The 7,952-nt window shown below is 40.4% G+C and overlaps 1 protein-coding gene across 1 annotated transcript in view; it reads left to right on the top strand.

Annotated features, from left to right (window-relative positions):
- Positions 1–7,308: 7,308 nt before the first annotated feature.
- OPN5 (opsin 5) overlaps positions 7,309–7,952 on the top strand; it is a 34,478-nt gene continuing 33,834 nt past the window's right edge. The window contains exon 1 of the mRNA XM_054064236.1: positions 7,309–7,594. The gene's annotated coding sequence lies outside the window, so the exon portion shown is untranslated. The remainder of the gene's footprint in view (positions 7,595–7,952) is intronic.

Below are 7,952 nucleotides of genomic sequence, written 5' to 3'. Positions count from 1 at the left end.
ACGTTTTTTCCATGCCTCTTAACCTTAAGAGATGTCTAAAGAAAAATATTGTACACAGAAATACTGGAGTTTCACTTGTCGATGAAGCACTAAACAAAGGCTGATGTCCTTTCTTGGCCTCCATCAACAGCAGAGGTCATGGTTCTGCATTCCTTTCATCAGTGTTCTTACTGACCTTTCAAAACATCAAAAATAAGATCTATTGAGAGATTTCTACTCATTTTGTTTTGGAGGGAATGAATCAGTTCAAAAGTTATTGGGGACAACTTGGACACTGTAATTGTGTAGTCCTCACTTCCTTAAGAAACATGGAGGCAAGTAAGCTGCTTAATTGTCATTAAATTTTCACAATTAATGTAAGTTTTCAGGGGTAAATAAGTTAAAAATGAGTATTTAGAAAATTTTTAACTTCAGAAACTTTTTAAAAAAATATATTTTTCCATTTTTCTTTATTTAACCTATTTCCTACTTTGAACTGTTCCATGATGAAAGTGTTGTTTTCTGCTTATTTTTCTTATACTTAAAGATAAGAGGAGTGTAAACATTGAAATTTTGATGTTTACTATTTCATCAGCTAATGTTAGGGGAAATGAATCTTGGCCTGCGTGTAGAATTATCTTCATACATTGTGGGACTGAGTCCAGAAGTCTGCTCAACTGTACATGATGGGCTGCTGCAATTCAATTGACTGTCTCTTTGCTTTGTACCTTTCATGTTCCTCCCTTTGGAAGACCAGGGAACCACTGGCAGAAACCAGAAATCCCAAGGTGTCCTCATTGCCTGAGACAGGACTTTCTGGAAGTGAGACATACCCAGATGGCCTGAGTGAACTGTCAGCAAGTGACCTAATTTAAAGTTGTCTTTGACAGGTTCTGCAGACCCAGAGGACAGAATTAGTTGCTTCATTGATCAGACAGATCTTTTTTATGCCTTAGTAAGAGAAAAAATATTCCTACGTGCATGCGTCCTAAAGGAGATATTGCTTACATCTGCAGCAGAGGTTGGTACAGGCTGTTTCAGAGGGATGTGTATCTGATAAGTGAGAATTACGTCTAATTTTAGACCTAGATCTCCAGTCCTAGAAAATCTGGACTTGGAAAATTTGGAGAGCAATGCACTTGACTACTCTCAGTTATGCTTTTGATAATAAGGTGAAATGTCCTCCGGCAATAATGCGAACCAAACTATCCGTTTCTCTGCAGTAAGGGATACGAGCTAATGTAGATGGATTCCATTCTGTGGCATCTTAAAGTGACTGACAGACAGACAACACATCTGAGAAATTTTGTTCTGCGTGCAAGGGAGAGAGGAATTAGAAATCAAGAAATCAGTAAGGACTAAGAGCAAGAGAAAAGGTTGAAGAGGGTTATTTATGACAGGATGAGGGCAAAGACAAGCAGAAAACAAGAGAAGAGGGGGGCCTTGAGGAATTCTCCATAGCTAAATATGCAGAACTTGTCCTCCTGAAAGTCCAATTGCTGATAGAGCAGTGGACATAGACACTGCACAAAGACTGAGAAACTCACATACCCATACAAGGATTTCTGTTCACGTACAAAAAGATTGTATTTCTCTTGAAGATTACATGTTAAGAAGAATTATTTTTTTTTCCTTAGGGGTCAGAAGAAAAAGGTAATATTTTACCTTCCTACCCAACTCGAGCTGTTTGTCCAAAAGGAACAGTACTGCCAGTACCTACCTGCAGTATATAGGTGGACAGAGCTGTATTTTGATGAACTAAACATGCTGGAGCTTTTGTGCTGCATTTTACCTTCTCAAGAACTTACAGGTGACTAATTCATAACTTCAGAGCTGGAGCATTTACTAGTGAGAAGGGCTAGAACAGGCTATCCCTTGACAAATAATACTGGTAATTTGAATACAAATGGTGTTTTGAAGAAATGAAGAAAAACTTGGAGAAAACTTGAAGAAAAACTTCTTTCACTTACAGCTGAAATACACTGGGCAGGCACGGACAGGCAGACAAATAAGTACGAACTTTCCTTAGAGGCCAAAAGATAAAACTCTCATTTTCATTTGCGTGCTTTTGGCTGTAATTTGAGCTGTACTGTTGATCATCCACTTCAATACTCAACTGGGAATTGTGTGGAACTGGAGGCTACTTGAAAAACTGGTATCCAAAAGGAAGAGAGGCATTTCAGTTCTATTGTTGCTATTTCAATCTGAAATCTGTGGTTGAAAAGGAACTGTGAGGTTTTGGTGCAGTAAGGATTCAGTACTCCTTTGGACATATTTTCTTAACTCTTTTCTGCTAAATTGCTCTGCATTGTTTTAAAATGCTATAGCTCCTCCATCCCATATATCTCTAACTCCTCAAGAACTCTCAGTTTGATATCAGTGGGCTGATGCGCTTGCATCACTGTCATTTGCTGTGCGATGTATCTTCCATAGTGGTTTGGTGACCCTGGAGAAAGTCTCAGTGTTAAGAGCACCAGAGTTCATTTACTGTCATGCCAACTGCGAAGGCTTGGGGACGGGCACAATGTCTTCCCTTGGCAAACGCTGTCTCAGCATTAATATTTAAGATATTGAACAAAATGCTGCTAATATATTTAGTATAGTCAAGATTCAGTTAACATGTTTTGGCACTAGAAAATGAAGCGTCAAGAGATGATGGCACCAACCACTGCCGAGGTCTTCCACGCCTAAAGCTTTGCACCAGCATTGTGTTAATTTGTTCTGTCACATGTCATGATGTGTGACTTGGAGGTTTGCACAACTTTCCCTCTAATGAATCCTGGCATCTATTTCTTAATGAGAGAGTGGAAGAGCCATAGGAGTAATTTGGGTGGACACACCCTGTTGAGTGAAGCTTTTGCCCTCAAATTCTCCTTTTTCAGGCCGTTGTGAGTTGCCAAGCTGCAACTGCATGAGCAGAGCAGAGCATTATTTAGGTTTTATCTCAGTTGATCAGTGTGACATTAAGCATCAAGCCAATGATTTGTACTTACAACCATGTGAATGAACATGCTGAACATTTAAGACAATCTGCAGTTGGCCCATGACCATGTTTACTTTGGACTAAGGTTCTACCTACTGCACCAAGAACACTCATAGTGGTGCAAGTGATGTATGGAGCTTTATTTTACTTTGTGTTGTTTGTCAAAGAGATACATTACTTCCTGGGGTGTATCAATAATTGAAATCCTGCCTTTCTGTTGTGATGGTTTTGTTTTTTTTTTTCCTTTACTTTTGTGTTAAATCAATAATTTCTTAAAAGGCTGCTTTAAAAATAGAAAAAAATCAACAAATGAAGAGAATGAATTAGTGGGTTTCCTTCCTCCACACCTTTTGAGTTCTGTACCTTTTTTTCTTAAAAAAACCCACCAATCAAATATTCAGATTTGTGTTCTTGCACGTTCACTATTGCCTTCCATTTCTCTGTTTATGGTGGTCTTGACATGAAAGGTACATACCACCTTGATTCATCCAAGCTGGGGAAGACCAGCAGCCTTTTGGCTCTCTTCAGTCACTGGATCATTTTCCAAACTGTGGCTTTTTTTCCCTTAAAGTCCCTGAAAAAAAAAAAAAGTTCCGCAACCTGAATTTTAAGTCTCACTTCTTCACTAAGCCCCACATGATTGAACTAATTCATCGAAGGCTTCGCAGCGTTTACATTGGTACCACATCCTCAGCCTGACCTGATGCAGTCAAAATCTTGTTATGGACTTTACACACACATACAAGAAGTGACTACTAATCCAATTAAAATAAATCAAAAGCTGCTACTAATCCAATTGAAACAACACTTACGCATCAGTAATCCAAATTGTTTAATTAAAATAGAAGGTGTAAAATTACTAATGCAATTAATAACAATATCTACACAGACTCCACTGCCCTCTTGCTGTTCCTCTTCTCCAAGCTACTTTCTCACCCTTGAGGTTCCTGTAATTTCCTGAGGGTGCTCAACAAGGGCTTTCAAGACAAGATGTCATTGCCCCAAGTCGGCAGCGCTGCTTTTGATGGCAACGCTTTCTTTTGATACTCTTTAGTTTTGAGGTTTGCTTGGGGATATTTTCACACTGTTGTTTGTTAGTAAGGATCTTTCCTAGTGATCTGTGATCCTGGACTATGTTAAGACTTTTGTTCACATGGGTTTCTTTGCTGGACTTTTGCCATATGTGATAAGACTAAACTTTACTAAATGTGAATAAATCCAAGTTTTAAAGGTACTGAACAAGAATTGTTGTTAAAAAAATAATAATCTGACCATTTTCTTTTGCGTTGAGTTTAGTCTCCTGACTACTTTGGTGCTGGAGCAAGTAAAGCAAGCAGTCAAGACGAGGGCTAAAAGGAGGACTTGAGGTCAGTAGTCTGTTACTAATAATGACAACATCATATCACCAACATTACCTGCAATAAACTGAGGAATAAACTCAGTTTGCTTCCACTTCTGCCTGTCATGTGTTGTTTGCTATGATTTCTGCAACTAGAAAAAGCAAAATCCTTTCTGGAAATAAGTGACATGACCCAAAAGGACTTCAATTTATACTTTACATCTATTGGTGTTTCACTCCATAGAAAATATCAAACTCCTTCTTAAAAAAAAAAAAAGATATTTTGAGTCCAAAGTGTCCACGGGAGCTCTGAAGGACCAGGTCTTTGGTAACTGCTTTGGAGGAGGGCCAAGCTCCTATAGTTTCCTAATGCCAAAGGCTCTCAGTGATGTTATAAATTACACCCATTTTGCCCTTTTCCTCCTTTTCATGTGTCAAGTCCTGACCTGTGTTGTACTGCTTTCTTCAACCGTTTCTGTGTTGCTCTTTACCACTGTTCTCCATATTGATATGAATAACAGCGGAGGTAAGGAAAGGAAGGATACCACGCGGCGTCTGTTGGGGACTTATCACCTGCAGAGCAGCCGCTCAGCTTGGTGTCCTCTTGAGGTTTGGTGTCCTTCTCCTGGTGCTGGAGGGGAACCGGAGAGGCTAGAGTTTCTGGGATTTCATATCTCAAGATGTCTACATACTGTTTGGACACATGCTGACTGTTTGGAAGACTGAGAATCTTACCCAGAGTTAATCATAGAATCATAGAATCACCAGGTTGGAATGTTCTGTATGAAAAAGTTTGTGCTTTTCCTCTTTCTCTGCCCTGATTCTTCACCCTGTAAGTAAAACATGGCATTAAAGACAGGCATTTTCTGCAAAGCAACTTCAAATCAATTGAGCATAAAGCACCGTGTTCCGGTTAATTCTGCAGTGAACTGCCCTGAAATCCCTTGTCACACATGCTTTTTGATGGTGCAGCCTGGATTTCGGGTCAGTTAGAGAGTTAGTCTCTGGAGCTTCATTATTCTTCCCTTTATGTGTCGTGCCTACAGGCTGAAGGATCCTCGTATGCGTCAAAGAAAGCTTCAGTCAAAGTGAACTAACGGGGGCCGGTCCATAACCAAAAACCCGGCTGCTCCCAATCCTTTCATTAGGAAAGGAGAAAACATACCCTGCTTTGCTCTTGTGAGACCTTACCTGGAGTACTGTGTTCAGTTCTGGAGTCCTCAGCACAGGAAGGACACGGGGCTGTTGAAGCAAGTCCAGAGGAGGCCACAAAGATGACCCCAGGGTTGGAGCACCTCTGCTATGAGGGACAGGCTGAGAGAGTTGGGGTGTTCAGCCTGGAGAAGAGAAGGCTCTGAGGAGACCTTAGAGCATCCTTACAGTACTTAAAGGAAAGCTGGGGAGGGGCTGTTGTTATTATTATTATTATTATTATTATTATTATTATTATTGTTATTGTTAGTAGTAATAGTAGTAGTATAAATGTTCCTTGTTAAAGTAATAATAACAATATTTGATGTTATTATTGTTATATTAATAATAATAATAAAACTAATAATAACAATAACAGCCCCAGCTTTCCATAATAATAATAATAATAATGATGATGATGATGATGTAGTAATAATTTATACTGTGGCATCTTGAGCAATGGTCCAGGGGTCTTACAGAAAATCTGGAGAGGGGCACTTTATCAGGAAGTGCAGGGATAGGATGAGGGGTAACAGATTTAAGCTGAAAGAGGGGAGATGTAGATTAGACATTAGGAAGAATGTTAGGCAGGTGAAGTCCTGGCCCAGGTTGCCCAGGGAAGCTGTGGCTGCCCCATCCCTGGAGGGGTTCCAGGCCAGGTTGGATGGGGCTTGGAGCAGCCTGGGCCAGTGGGAGGTGTCCCTGCCCATGGCAGGGGTGGGACTGGATGGGCTTTGAGGTCCCTTCCAAATCAAACCGTTCTATGATTCTATGAATCTCCACAGTTCTGCAAATCATTTACTTTCTCTTATCTTCTTTTACCATCTTAATATACAACCCTTTTTTCTCATTTGCTTGGAGCATACAACCCTTACACCTCTCGGCAAGCACTGATAGATGCTGACAAAATTAGTGATGGTGGCTTTTAAAAAATGGACTACAAGAAAGTACCAGCGTCTGTATTGATCTTTGGAATCAAAATGTGACATGAAGTTGTTACTTATTAAAAGCTTTCAGTGACTTCTACACCCCTCATATCTCAGCCCCGGGCAGAGAGGTGACAGCGCTACTCTCTGCAAACAGAGAAACTAAAAATGTTACCCCCAAAATTCTTTTCATATCCAGGATTGGATTCATTTTGCTGTTACCCAGCAAAGTGCTTCTTGACCAGGCAGCTGATGAAAGCAAACTGATTCTGTGGGGCAGAGCTGTGCAGACTCCAAAATCTGCCTTGGTGAGATTTCAATCTTAATTTCAATTGAGATTCAAACTTCAATTTCAATCAATTTGGGATTGATTCCTGCATTCCGTATTTTAAACTTCTTTTGCAGGCTTTAAATTTTATTTTACTGCAGTGGGGATTGAAAGTCAGGTCTTCAGTTAATGTAAAAATGTACTGAGTTGAGGATAGTGATGATGATTTACATCTTCTTATTATCCAGATGAGTTTTATAAGTGACTGGTGATGCTGGTAAACACAAATGAAAAATAATGCTAAAAGATGCTGTTTGCAACTCTGTGAAAGCACCATTTAAGACAGCAGATTTTTTTCCTCTCCTGCCAGAAAGTAAGAATTGCCTAATGAGAGAAAGCATGTAAACTTCCGAGTTCGAAATCTTTCTCTGTTTTGTGGCTCGGGCGCTGAGCAGGATTACAGCTGTGCTGGCAGGAGGGATCCAGCAGCATGTGACATGTGGTTTAGCAGAATTTGGCTGGGTCCGGCTTACACCCCTTCCTCCACCAGTGGTACACTCCCAGGGTCTCTCGCTGAGGTGTCTCTGCTTCTTTGGAAAGCTGATAGGCACGGACACAGGGGCAGGATGCTCCACACAGTGATTTTCATGGGATGATCAACAGCAGCACTGCTGGGAAGGAGGGAGAGAGGGAGGAACAGGACAGCATCCAGGACCTGGGAGCCTGAGTTGGGAAGCAGAGAAAGGAGGAGCTGTGTGATTTTTTCCCCCGTCCTCTTGAATTCTAAAACTTCAAATACCAAGAGCACTGTGGATTTAGGCTTTTACAGATCGTTCCAGTCTTGATATTGAAATAAAATCAGCTGTGGAGCTCTAGAGGGGATGCTGTATACGGAGTTCACAAATAAGGTATGTCCTGTTTCTCCTCCTGTTCTTCTAAGATGCTGGAAGTATCGGTGTCTATATGCAAAAAGTGCAGCTGCATAATTGCATGGATATGTGCACATCAATGTGCTCACATTATGTATTTTCACTGCATTCTTAATTTAGGTCCATCTTCATATTACCTTCACTAACACTTAAGTTTCACATAGAATCCTCCTGATTGCCTTCCTACTTTCCTCATAAGAATAAAGTTTCATCATAAGAATAAAGATTTTAGGATGTAGCCGAGGGATCCAAGTCAGAAAAAATGTTCTGAAAGTTTTGATACTTAGTGGTTCCACAGTGTTCTTGTTGTCTTTCTCTCCTCCACTCCTTCTGGTGG

The sequence above is a fragment of the Cuculus canorus genome, chromosome 3 (genome assembly GCF_017976375.1).
Source record: "Cuculus canorus isolate bCucCan1 chromosome 3, bCucCan1.pri, whole genome shotgun sequence".
In the NCBI taxonomy this organism is placed as follows: Eukaryota; Metazoa; Chordata; class Aves; order Cuculiformes; family Cuculidae; genus Cuculus; species Cuculus canorus.
Note: the sequence above shows the minus strand (reverse complement) of the source record. Positions and strands in the feature narration are given on the sequence as shown.